This window comes from Bombina bombina, chromosome 2 (assembly GCF_027579735.1).
Source record: "Bombina bombina isolate aBomBom1 chromosome 2, aBomBom1.pri, whole genome shotgun sequence".
Taxonomy (NCBI): domain Eukaryota; kingdom Metazoa; phylum Chordata; class Amphibia; order Anura; family Bombinatoridae; genus Bombina; species Bombina bombina.
The window spans coordinates 159,703,004-159,715,549 of record NC_069500.1 but is presented as its reverse complement, the minus strand read 5'-3'; the positions used below and the strand labels follow the sequence as shown (position 1 = coordinate 159,715,549).

At 37.9% G+C, this 12,546-nt stretch overlaps 1 protein-coding gene across 1 annotated transcript in view; it reads right to left on the bottom strand.

Annotated features, from left to right (window-relative positions):
- IPO11 (importin 11) overlaps nt 1-12,546 on the bottom strand; it is a 950,863-nt gene that overhangs the window by 937,787 nt on the left and 530 nt on the right. The window lies entirely within an intron of this gene.

The following is a 12,546-nucleotide window of genomic DNA, read 5'->3' as shown; positions in this document are numbered from 1 at the left end:
TTAAGAGCCTGGTGTGGCTTGAAACGTTGTAACTGTTTGTTTGGGACCCCATGTGAAATAAAGGTCTTTTAAGAAAACTTGGTGGCTGGAATACTCTTTGAATCTAAACTGTAAAACACAGTCAGTGGAAGAAATTACACCCACAGTGGGAGGTGGAAGAGATAAAGCTCTAAAAAAAAAATTCATTTTCAATAGTTCTTTCTAAGTATTGTACAGAGACAGAGATAAGAAAGGGAAGTATTTGAGTGATAAGATAACGAGATCAGATCTGTCTGCAAGCTTAGCCTATTTTGATGGGCTGTGGTTTCCAGGAGCAAATCCAGCTATTTATTTTGCAAAAAGAAGCATAAATGAGCAATTGCTCATACATTTTCTATGCTGCAGCTGGCATACCAAATCATGGAGAACATATTCAGGGAAAAACTATTTTACAGTGAACTGTCCCTTTAATCTAGATGGCTGAATTTTAACGATCTATGAAAGCACATTGTTTTCTTTCTGTAAAAGTCTATTCAGTAACATTCATGCTAATATTCTGCTTCAGTGTTAACTGCGCTATAAGTAAGATTTTTTTTGAATATCTCATGTGCGTTCACATATTTCCCGATAGAAGTCAATGGAGAAAAAAAACCAATACCCCACTCTTGCACAAACCCAGTTGAAAATTCTCATTTGTGCTAACCCGACATCAAAATATTTCACATTACAATGTTCAGCACATAGCAGAAAATGTTCTATTTATTCATATTTCTGATGGTATTTTGGTATAATTTATATTTATACACACATTATATATACAGTTGTGCTTATAAGTTTACATACCCTGGCAGAATTTATGATTTCTTGGCCATTTTTCAGAGAATATGAATGATAACACAAAAACTTTTCTTTCACTCATGGTTAGTGTTTGGCTGAAGCCATTTATTATCAATCAACTGTGTTTACTCTTTTTAAATCATAATGACAACAGAAACTACCCAAATGACCCTGATCAAAAGTTTACATACCCTGGTGTTTTTGGCCTGATAATATGCACACAAGTTGACACAAATGAGTTTGAATGGCTATTAAATGTAACCATCCTCACCTGTGATCCGTTTGCTTGTAATTAGTGTGTGTGTATAAAAGGTCAATGAGTTTCTAGACTCCTGACAGACCCTTGCATCATTCATCCAGTGCTGCATTGACGTTTCTGGATTCTGAGTCATGGGGAAAGAAAAAGAATTGTCAAAGGATCTGTGGGAAAAAGGTAGTTGAACTGTATAAAACAGGAAAGGGGTATAAAAAGATATCCAAGGAATTAAGAATGCAAATCAGCAGTGTTCAAACTCTAATCAAGAAGTGGAAAATGAGGCGTTCTGTTTGATAACATACTGCATTCATCTTGCCATAAATTCTGACCAAATTTCCTGTGCCTTTGTAGCTCACACATCCCCAAAACATCAGCAATCCACCTCCGTGTTTCACAGTAGGGATTGTGTACCTTTCATCATAGGCCTTTTTGACTCCTCTACAAATGTAGCGTTTATGGTTGTGGCCAAAAAGCTAAATTTTGGTCTAATCACTCCAAATGACTTTGTGCCAGAAGGTTTGAGGCTTGTCTCTGTGCTGTTTGGCATATTGTAAGCAGGATACCTTGTAGCATTTGCGTAGTAATGGCTTTCTTCTGGCGACTCGACCATGCAGCCCATCTTTCTTCAAGTGCATCCTTATTGTGCATCTTGAAACAGCCACACCACATGTCCTGTATTTCACCTGAAGTTATTTGTGGGTTTGTCTTTGCATCCCGAACAAATTTTCCTGGCAGTTGTGGCTGAAATGTTAGTTGGTCTACCTGACCGTGGTTTGGTTTCAACAGAACCCCTCATTTTCCACTTCTTTATTAGAGTTTGAACACTGCAGATTTGCATTCTCAATTCCTTGGATATCTTTTTATATCCCTTTCCTGTTTTATACAGTTCAACTACCTTTTCCCACAGATCCATTGACAATTCTTTTGCTTTCCCCATGACTCAGAATACAGAATCGTCAGTGCAGCACTGGATGAAAGATGCAAGGGTCTATCAGAAACTCATTGACCTTTTATACACACACACACACACACTAATTACAAGAAAACAGATCACAGGCGAGGATGGTTACCTCTTATAGCCATTCAAACTCCTTTGTGTCAACTTGTGTGCATGTTATCAGGCCAAAATCACCAGGGTATGTAAACTTTATAGATACACACACATACATATACACACACACACACATACATACATATACACAGAGATATTGTGGGTTTGGTTCCAGACCACTGCAATAAAGCAAATATAGCAATAAAGTAAGTCACACTATTTATTTATTTTTTATTTCCCAGTGCATATAAAAGTTATATTTACACTATACTGTAGTCTATTAAGTGTGCCCTAGTATTTAGTCTAAAAAAACAACGTACATATCTTAATTAAAAAAATACTTTATTGTTAAATAAAATGATAACCATTATCTGAGCCTTCAGTGAGTCATAATCTTTTTGCTGGTGATGTGTAGATTTATATGCATGTATATATATATATATATATATATATATGTGTGTATTTATGTGTTTATATGTGTAAATATGTTGGAAAAATGGCGCAGATAGACTTACTTAACACACGGTTGCTACAAATCTTCAGCTTGTGAAAATATCAATATCTGCGAAGCACAATAAAACAAAGTATGTCTGTACACACGAATAGATATATATAGGAATATATATTTATAGATACTTAGAACATATTCCGCTACATGCAGAATATTGGAATGTGAAATATTTACAGTAAATACATAATTAAAACCTTTATTAAATATGAATATTGCATAAATATGCTTTTACATGTCTTCATCTACATATATATATATATACATACACACACACACACATACATACAGATATAGATAGAATGCTGTAACAAGTGCACTCTCACAGACTGTATCACAAATGCCAGGGTGCTAGAATGTGGTTTATAATATAATGTACAGAAGACAGCACTCTCTGGTCTTAAATACAAAAGTAAATTTATTTGCAGTACTGCAAATAAATTTACTTTTGTATTTAAGACCAGAGAGTGCCGTCTTCTGTACAATATATATATATATATATATATATATATATATATATATATATATATATATATGTGTGTGTGTGTGTGTGTGTGTCTACATATGTATTTATATGCGTATGTATGTCGGTAAATACATATATACACATATAAATACATATGTACACGGGCCAAAATCCCCATCCACTTGGATTCCCTCTCTCTCCCTCCCTCCTTCCCCACCGCTCTCAACATTTATTTTTTTCTGCAGTACAGCGGGCCCACCCCCTCCCGCCGCCCCCTCCCCACGTATGTTACGGGTAAAGTAAGAAATCCGGGTAATCCTAGGATTACCCAAGCGGCTGTGGGAAAAGCCTGATGTACTGTAAATTCCCCTATTTACACTATTACGTTTGCCTCTGCCTGGGGGTTCGAGAAAGGCGTCCCGCCGATCGTCTGGCATCCACCCCAAGTGAACCTTGGTGAATAAGGTTTAATAGGGGGGCTTTAGGCGGAGGCAAAAAAAAATAAAATAGTGAAGATGGGAGAATTACAGTGCATGCTATATTTGTTTGATGCGGTGACTCCGCACTTTGAGGGAATTTATGATCTTACATCAGGCTTTACCCACAGCCGTTTGGGTAATGTCCATTTTACCAGGGTAATCCTAGGATTACCCAATATCATATACATACATATCCATCTTTAGACATGTATATGTATGTATTTATATGTTAAAGCCCTTTGCCTGCCTTTTTTTTTTCTTCTTACACCTGAGATATCTTTGAGCCTTTTTAACTTTTGTGTGCAATATTTTTTTTGAATAATTTTATTAGATAGTTTTTCTGAGTGTAACTATATTTTGTATTGTATTTTTGATATGTTTTGTGACACTTATGTTTTGCAAGACAGTTAACCAGAGCTCTGGAGTCGCAGTAATCATTCCAGTGTAAATCGCAATTGCGCTCAAGTAATCGTGTTTACTTTCAACTCGTAATACCAGCAGTAAGCCTGATGAGCACAAACCCTTGTGATAAACCCCTTTTCGCTAAGGCACAAACACTCGTAATCTAGCCTTATGTTTTTTAGCCACTGCTGTTAATTGGTAGGCCCAAGCGGCTCTGCTCCTGATTGGCTGAAAGATTGTGTCATGGAGTTGCAATGCTTTTTGCTCCAAAGCCAGACTTTACATATGTGTTACTTGCAAAAAGAAATTAAATGTAAAAAAACTAACAGAATTTTAGAAATTCATATATTTTCTATTAAAGAGACATTAATCTCATATCATATATCAGCAATGAAGCACCACATCCCAAAATAAAAAAAGTTTTAAAAATATTTAAACATTTTTTAAACCAATTTACAGGGTTTTTACAACTTAAAAAGCTTGGTGACATCCATGTTCCTGGCCTACTTTGCTGTGGCCATCTATGGGCAGATATATATGAGCAGATGTAACCAATCACTGTGCATAATGTTGCAGGCACATGTATATTTCCCCATACTTAAATGGGCATGAAACACAACATTTGTCTTTCATTTTTCAGACAGAGAATAGAATTTTAAAGAAGTTTCAAATGTATTTATATTATTAAAATTGCTTAATTCATCTGGTGAGCCAGTGACAAGTGGCATATGTGCATCCACCAATCAGCAGCTAGCTGCCAGTAGTGCAATTCTGCTCACGAGGCATGCTTTTCAAATAAGGATACCAAATGAAGGGAAAAAAAATTAGAAGTTAGACTTAAAATAGAAAGTTGTTTAAAATTGTATGCTCTACCTGAATTGTGAAAGGTAAGTTTTAGGTTTTCATGACCCTTTAAGTATGATGGAGGAGATGAACTAAAACAATACTGAAAAGTATTTTACAGCAAAAATATTATAAATATATTGTGCACAATAAATAATATTGATGTTTTATTTTCCTTAATTAAACATTTTATGGGGAAATTATATATAGAATTTAAGGTCCATTTAAACTGTACCCAGTTCCTTATTTTTCATGTACTGAAATGTGTTTGCTTCTTCCCAATATTACAGTTCATCCTGTGAATTTGCTTGTTTGTACAGGGGAATAAGCACTTGTCTATCCAGCCCTCCTCTGTTAAAACAGGTTTTTGTTTTCTAGGGATGGGCATTTAAGGGCCTTTATAGTGCACTACTCTGCAAAGATATTGCCAGTGATATGGTATAGGTCCACTACAAATACCCAGTATATTGGCCCAACATAAGCCAACCACATATTTTGTAGAAGCCCTCACACCAAACTTCACAGAAGCATCAAGTCATTAGATCAGAAACAGCTTGCTAGCTTTCTCGAACCACTCCTCTCTTCCATCCCCTACTTTTCCTGCCCTGATGAATCTATCTGCCACTATAACTCCACCCTTACATCGGTGCTTGACAATCTGGCCCCATCTACCATAGCTCAGAAATCATACACTCATCCTCAGCCCTGGCATACTTCTCTGACACGGTACCTACACAGATGTTCCCGTACTGCCGAGAGACATTGGAGAAAATCTCGGAGTTCAACTGACTTTCTTCACTACAAGTCCATCTTGAACTCTTACTATTCTGCCCTTAATCTATATAAGCAACATTACTTCTCCACTCTTATCACTACTCTTTCTTCAAACCAAAAACGTCTGTACTCCACGTTTTTCTCAGCTCAAGATTTTGCCAGCTACTTCAATAACAAAATAGACCATCAAAAATTAAATCAGCTCTCAACATGCTACCGGTCTCAAACCCCCTCAAAACCTCACAATCATCGAAAACTCACATAGCCATGAATTTATCTCTTTTGCCCCTGTTACAGAGGATGAAGTTTCTGCCCTTATACTATCCTCTCACCTCACTACCTGTCCCCTCGACCCCATCCCCTCACAGCTACTTCCCTCCCTCTCTTCTAACCTTACCCCTATATTCACACACATCTTCAACCTCTCCCTCTGCACTGGTATATTTCCCTCAGCTCTTAAACGCACACTGGTCACACCTGTCCTCAAAAAACCTTCTCTCAATCCAAACTCCCCATCCAACTACGGTCCTATTTCCTTATTCCCTCTTGCCTCAAAGCTTCTCGAAAAGCTAGTATATGCACGTCTATCCCATTTCCTTACATTAAACTCTCTCCTTGACCCACTGCAATCTGGATTTTACCTCCACCACTCCACAGAGACAGCAATTGTTAAGGTTACCAACGACCTACTTACAGCAAAATCCAAAGGCCACTTTTCTCTGCTTATCTTCCTTGATCTGTCTGCAGCCTTTGATACTGTCGACCACCCTCTTTTGCTCCAAACTCTTCAATCCTTCGGCATTTGCGACACGACTCTCTCGTGGTTCTCTTCCTATCTATCTAACCGTACCTTTAGTGTAGCCTTCTCTGGGGCATCCTCTGCCCCGTTGCCCCTTTCTGTTGGGGTACCGCAAGGCTCTGTCCACGGTCCCCTTCTCTTCTCAATCTACAAGTCATCATTAGCTTCCTTAATAAAGTCGCACGGGTTTCAATACCATTTGTATGCCGATGACACCCAAATCTACCTCTCTGCACCAGACCTATCTTCTTCCTTGTAAACCAGTGTCACTAACTGTCTTTCTCATATCTCATCTTGGATGTCCTCTCACTACCTTAAGCTAAATCTCTCCAAAACTGAGCTCCTCATTTTCCCCCTTCTTCAAAAATCTCCATCCCCAACTTCTTTATAACTGTCAATAACTCCATCATTACCCCTACCCCAGATGTTCGATGTCTTGGGGTTATACTTGACTCAGATCTTTCTTTCACTCCTCACATTCAGTCCTTGGCTAATGCCTGCCGCTCCCCCTTAAAAACATCTCTAAAATTAGACATTTCCTTGCACAAGACACAACTAAGATTTTAATCCACTCTCTCATCCTTTCCCGCCTCGACAACTGCAACTCCATCCTCTCTGGTCTACCTAGCTGCCGCCTAGCTCATTTACAATCCATAATAAATGCCTCTGCCAGGCTCATCCTCTTTACACATCACTCTTCATCTGCTGCACCTCTATGCCAATCCCTTCACTGGCTTCCTCTTGCCTCCAGGATTAAACACAAAATGCTCACGCTGACATACAAAGCCCTCAACTGCACTGCTCCCCCCTACATCTCAGACCTTGTCTCCAAATACTCTCCTTCCCGACCCCATCGCTCTGCTCACGATCTCCTACTCTACTCCTCTCGTTACCTCCTCGCATTCCCGTTTACAAGACTTCTCCAGACTGGCTCCCATCTTGTGGAACTCTCTGCCTTGCTCCACAAGACTCTCCCCTAGATTTGAAAGCTTCAAGCGCTCCCTAAAGACTGTACTATTCAGGGATGCATACAACCTACACTAACCTTTTCTAACTCCATTGCTATCCCCTGGAACCCCTTAGCATGTAAGCCTAGGAGCCCAGCTGTTTGTAGATCACCTGCATAAGATCCGACTACAACAGTGCAACTCTCGGCAGGGCCCTCTACCCATTTGATCCCCTATAAATGTTACCGTGTATACCGACTATGTTTATACCGCTGCGGAATCTGTTGACGCTCTACAAATACCTGATAATAAAATAATAAGCCATAAAAGGGAAATATGCGTATGTTTTTGAGAGCTATGTGCATCGGAATTCAAATACCACCCCTTCTCAGAGATTCAACATTAGTTTGTATGACACCAGTAAATACAGTAGATTTGCACTATCAACAGATTCATGATAACAAGACTAGGGTTGCACCAATACCATTTTTTTAAGACTGAGTACAAGTACCGATACTTTTTTTCAAATACTCACTGATACCAACTACTGATACTTTTTTTTTTATGTCATGACAGTTTACCAAACACAATACAGACTAATGATATAAGATCACTTCTTTATAATTATAAACTGATTCTCTAAAGACATTTTGAAATAATAAAAGTTTTATGTGTTTGTTGTCACAAAGTTCACAGAATATGTTTATAAATGAAAATATTACAATAAAATATATTAATAATAGAAATAAATAACAGCTGCAGCAGCTGGGGCTGGAAAGCTACAATTTAAAGGGGTGATTACTAGATGCAATTGGGTTGTAGGGTGCCTATAGAACTCAATTTGACATTTGTACTTGATACAAAGTAATATAATTTAATTCTGAAAATAATATTGAGGAAGGAGTATTCCAGTAAGCCCCTTTGAGGAAAATTGGGCAGTTTCATTCTACTGACTCAACAGAAAATAGGGCTGGTCTTCATATTTTTCCAGGGCTACTTTTTATTCCCAGTCCAGCCCTGACTAAGGTTGTTCCTCAGAGTACAGTATGTTTTGAGCATAATTGTGCAAGATGAGAACTAGCAGTATAACAGGTAATCTAGCAATTGGAATATTTTTTCAATAGTTAGTGGCAAGTTCTTATTAAGGAACAGAAGCATCTCTGCATGTTCAGCTATAAGTCTGTTTCTGCTATCAGTAAGGACGTTTGACGCTAAGCTGAACAGTCTTTCCCTTTTCACACTACTGCATGGGTCAGAAAGATATTTTTGGGCCATTAAATCTTAGTTTATTAACTGCCCAGTACTTCAGGGGTTTGCCTGAATCAGGTACAGTGATCTCTCCCAGGTAAGCTTCCAGCTGTATAGTATAGCAGCTTTTGGAGCACTGCTCTGACGTACAATAATACAAATAACAGCAATTTGTATTGGCAGAACAGGAATATGGGTAGGAATTGGAGGTATCGGTTTAAGTATCGGTGCATTTGCACGAGTACAAGTACTAATGCAAATACTTGGTATCGGTATCGGTGCATCCCTAAACAAGACAATGCAATAGCTCTTAGTCTGAACTTTAAATGAGTAGTAGATTTTTTTTCTGACAAATTTCAAAGTCATGTCTATTTCCACTCCTTCTGTATCATGTGACAGCCACAAGCCAATACAAATGCATATACGCATATTCTGTAAATTCTTGCACATGCTCAGTAGGAGCTGGTGACTTTAAAAGTGTAAATATAAAAAGACTGTACACATTTTGTTTGGAAGTAAATTGTATTTAAAAATCGCATGCTATATTTGAATCATGCATGTTTAATTTTGAGTGTCCCTTTAAATCATCATTAGCTCTCTGAGCAGGCATGGTGTTTGAATCCTATGTACATATGCGCTGAAACAACAATAACTTTTACTGCTTCACAAGAGTTTCTCCATATACCCGCCCCCCTCTAGTGACTATACCACGTCAAACACTTGTGGGGTGCAGACAAAGTTGTAATAAGCCAACCGCTTTATGAAACAAATGGAAAACAGCTTCTTCACTGCACAAGTGTAAAATTAAATTGAAAAAAACTATTTAGGCCATTAAAAATCACAACAGCTCTACAGAGAGGTATATTTTCTGTATCCCGTAACCTGTACATCATTAAATAACAGGGACACATTCTACTACATGTTCATTGGTTACACATAGGGTTAAAGGGAAATTTTACTGCAAAAATAAAATGCCCAGCTAAGGGGTTTTCTACTTAAAGTCTTCAAAACAGCTGCAATGCATTGCCCTTCCTGAACAGAACATGACTGTTAAGCTAATCAGAAGTAGCACATGTACAAAGCGGCCAATCACCTGCTGTGTCCTGTTCAGGACCGGTTGTGAAGCATCCCCTGTGCACAAGATTAAAAGGGGACATGAAATCCGGGATATTTCTTTCATGATTCAGATAGAACATACAATTTCAATTTGCTTCTTCTTCTTATTATTATTATTATTAATTTTGCTTCATTCTCTTGGTATCCTTTGTTGAAGGAGCTGCATGCGCTACTAGGAGCTAGCTGAACACATCAGAAAGCCAATGATAAGAGGTATGCGTGTGCAACCACCAATCAGCAGCTAGTTCTAAGCTCCTTAGCCTACCTAGGTATGTTGTTCAACAAGGGATACAAAGAGCCAAAAACAGAAGTTAATTGGAAAGTTGTTTAAAATGATATGTTCTCTCTCACTGCTTTTCGGACCTGTCCTCAGGCCTCTCTAACAGGTCAGATTTTGAGACTATCTGAACTAGAGCATAGGTGAAATAATCAGCTGATTAATAAACATTGTTTTAACAGCTCTCACCCAAGGTAGTCCTGAAAATCTGGCATGTAATGGGGGGGGCTGAGGACAGGTTGTAAAACCAGTGCTTTATCTGAATCATGGGGGAACATTTTTGGGTTTCATACCCTTTTAACGCCTTAGCATGGAATACAAACATGGTTAGCTGCACATGTACTGTATGTACAATAATAAATTCAAGAGCATTTTATTTTTGCAAAAAAAAAAAAAAAATCACAACAGCTCAAGCACACTACACATCTGACATTTTTCAAGACGATTTGGCACCAAGTATAATAAAAGGTAAGTATCAAAACAACTTGTAACATTGCAATGTTTGCAACACAGTGAACGTCTTCAACCACTGAACTCTTATAGTTTATAATGACTTTGAAGAAAAAGTCAACTAATTAAATATAGCAAACCACTAACCAAGTTAGACCATAAATGCAGCAGTTAGATACATAACCCATATTAATATCATATTAGAGTTCCATAAACATAGTACAATGCAAATATTTCAATATTCTGTGAATTCTATTCTATAAAACAACTGATATCCCATTCCTGATTCAAGCCACAGTGATCTTGTTGGCTAAATGTATCCACCATTCATCAAGTGCTACCCAGGGTCCTGAACCAAAAATGGGCTGGCTCCTAAGCTTACATTCCTGCTTTTTCAAATAAAGATATCAAGAGAACAAAGAAAAAATTATAATTGGAGTCAATTAGAAAGTTGCTTACAATTTCATGCTCTATCTAAATCTTGAAAGTAAAAATGTGGGTTTTGTATCCCTTTAAATAGTTAACCCCTTAACGACCGACGACGTGCAGGATATGTCCTCCAAAAAAATACCCTTAACGACCGAGGACATACCCTACACGTTGTCGGTCTGGGAAAGCAGTGGAATGATCCTGATCACTTCCAACCGCTTTCCGGTTATTTCAGTGATGCCTCGATATTGAGGCATCCTGCAATAACCTTTTTTACCCCTCCAGTGCAGAGAGAGACGCTCTGTGGTTCTAAGGGATCTGGGAGGGGAGTTGGTCTTTGGGGGGGGAAGCTACACTACAGAAAAAAAAAATCTTTTTGTTAACTGGGTACTGGCAGACAGCTGCCAGTACCCAAGATGGCTCCAAATAAGTTAGAGGGGGAGGGTTAGAGAGCTGTTGGGGGGGGGGGGTCAGGGAGGTTGTTGGCTAAGGGGGGATCCTACACAGCAGCATATGCAAATTAAAAAAATAAAAAAGCTAGCTTTTATTTTAGTACTGGCAGACTTTCTGCCAGTACTTCAGATGGCGGGGACAACTGTGGGGTGGGGGAAGGATGACAGCTGTTTGGGAGGGATCAGGGGGTGTGATGTGGGAGGCTGATCTCTACACTAAAGCTAAAATTAACCCTACAAGCTCCCTAATAAACCCCTTCACTGCTAGCCATAATACACAAACAATTTTTTTTATTTGATCACATTTGGCGGTAATATTGTGGCATGAAATATACCAAAATGGGCCTAGATCAATACTTTGGGTTGTCTACTAAAAAAAAAAATATATACATGTCAATGGATATTCAGGGATTCCTGAAATATATCAGTGTGCTAGCGCTAATTTTTAAAAAAAAAAAGTGGTTTGGAAATAGCAAAGTGCTACTTGTACTTATTGCCCTATAACTTGCAAAAAAAAGCAAAGAACATGTAAATATTGGGTATTTCTAAACTCAGGACAAAATTTAGAAACTATTTAGCATGGGTGTTTTTTGGTGGTTGTAGATGTGTAACAGAGTTTGGGGGTCAGTTAGAAAACGTGTGTTTTTTTTTTTCATTTTTTCCTCATATTTTATATATTTTTTTATAGTAAATGATAAGATGAAAATAATGGTATCTTTAGAAAGCCCATTTAATGGCGAGAAAAACTATATATAATATGTGTGGGTACAGTAAATGAGTAAGAGGAAAATTACAGCTAAACACAAACACCGCAGAAATGTAAAAATAGCCTTGGTCCAAAACGGACAGAACATGGAAAAGAGCTGTGGTCATTAAGGGGTTAAAGGGACATGAAACCACATTTTTTCATGATTCAGATAGAGAATGCAGTTTTAAGTAACTTTACAATTTTCTTCTATTATCAATGTTGCTCCATTCTCTTGGTATCATTTGCTGAAGAAGCAGCAATGCACTACAGAGAGCTGTGCTGGTGATAATATACATTTTGATTAGTCTATTAGCAGCAAAAGTATTATAGAAAAGATTATATTATTTTAACTACAAATAATTCAACACAAATGGAACGTTATCCTAATTCTACTCAGTATACAATCTGACAACTGTTGCAACCATTCTTTAGAATACAATAAAAACACAATGACGAAACAACAAGTACCACAAGTGAGGGTTTTG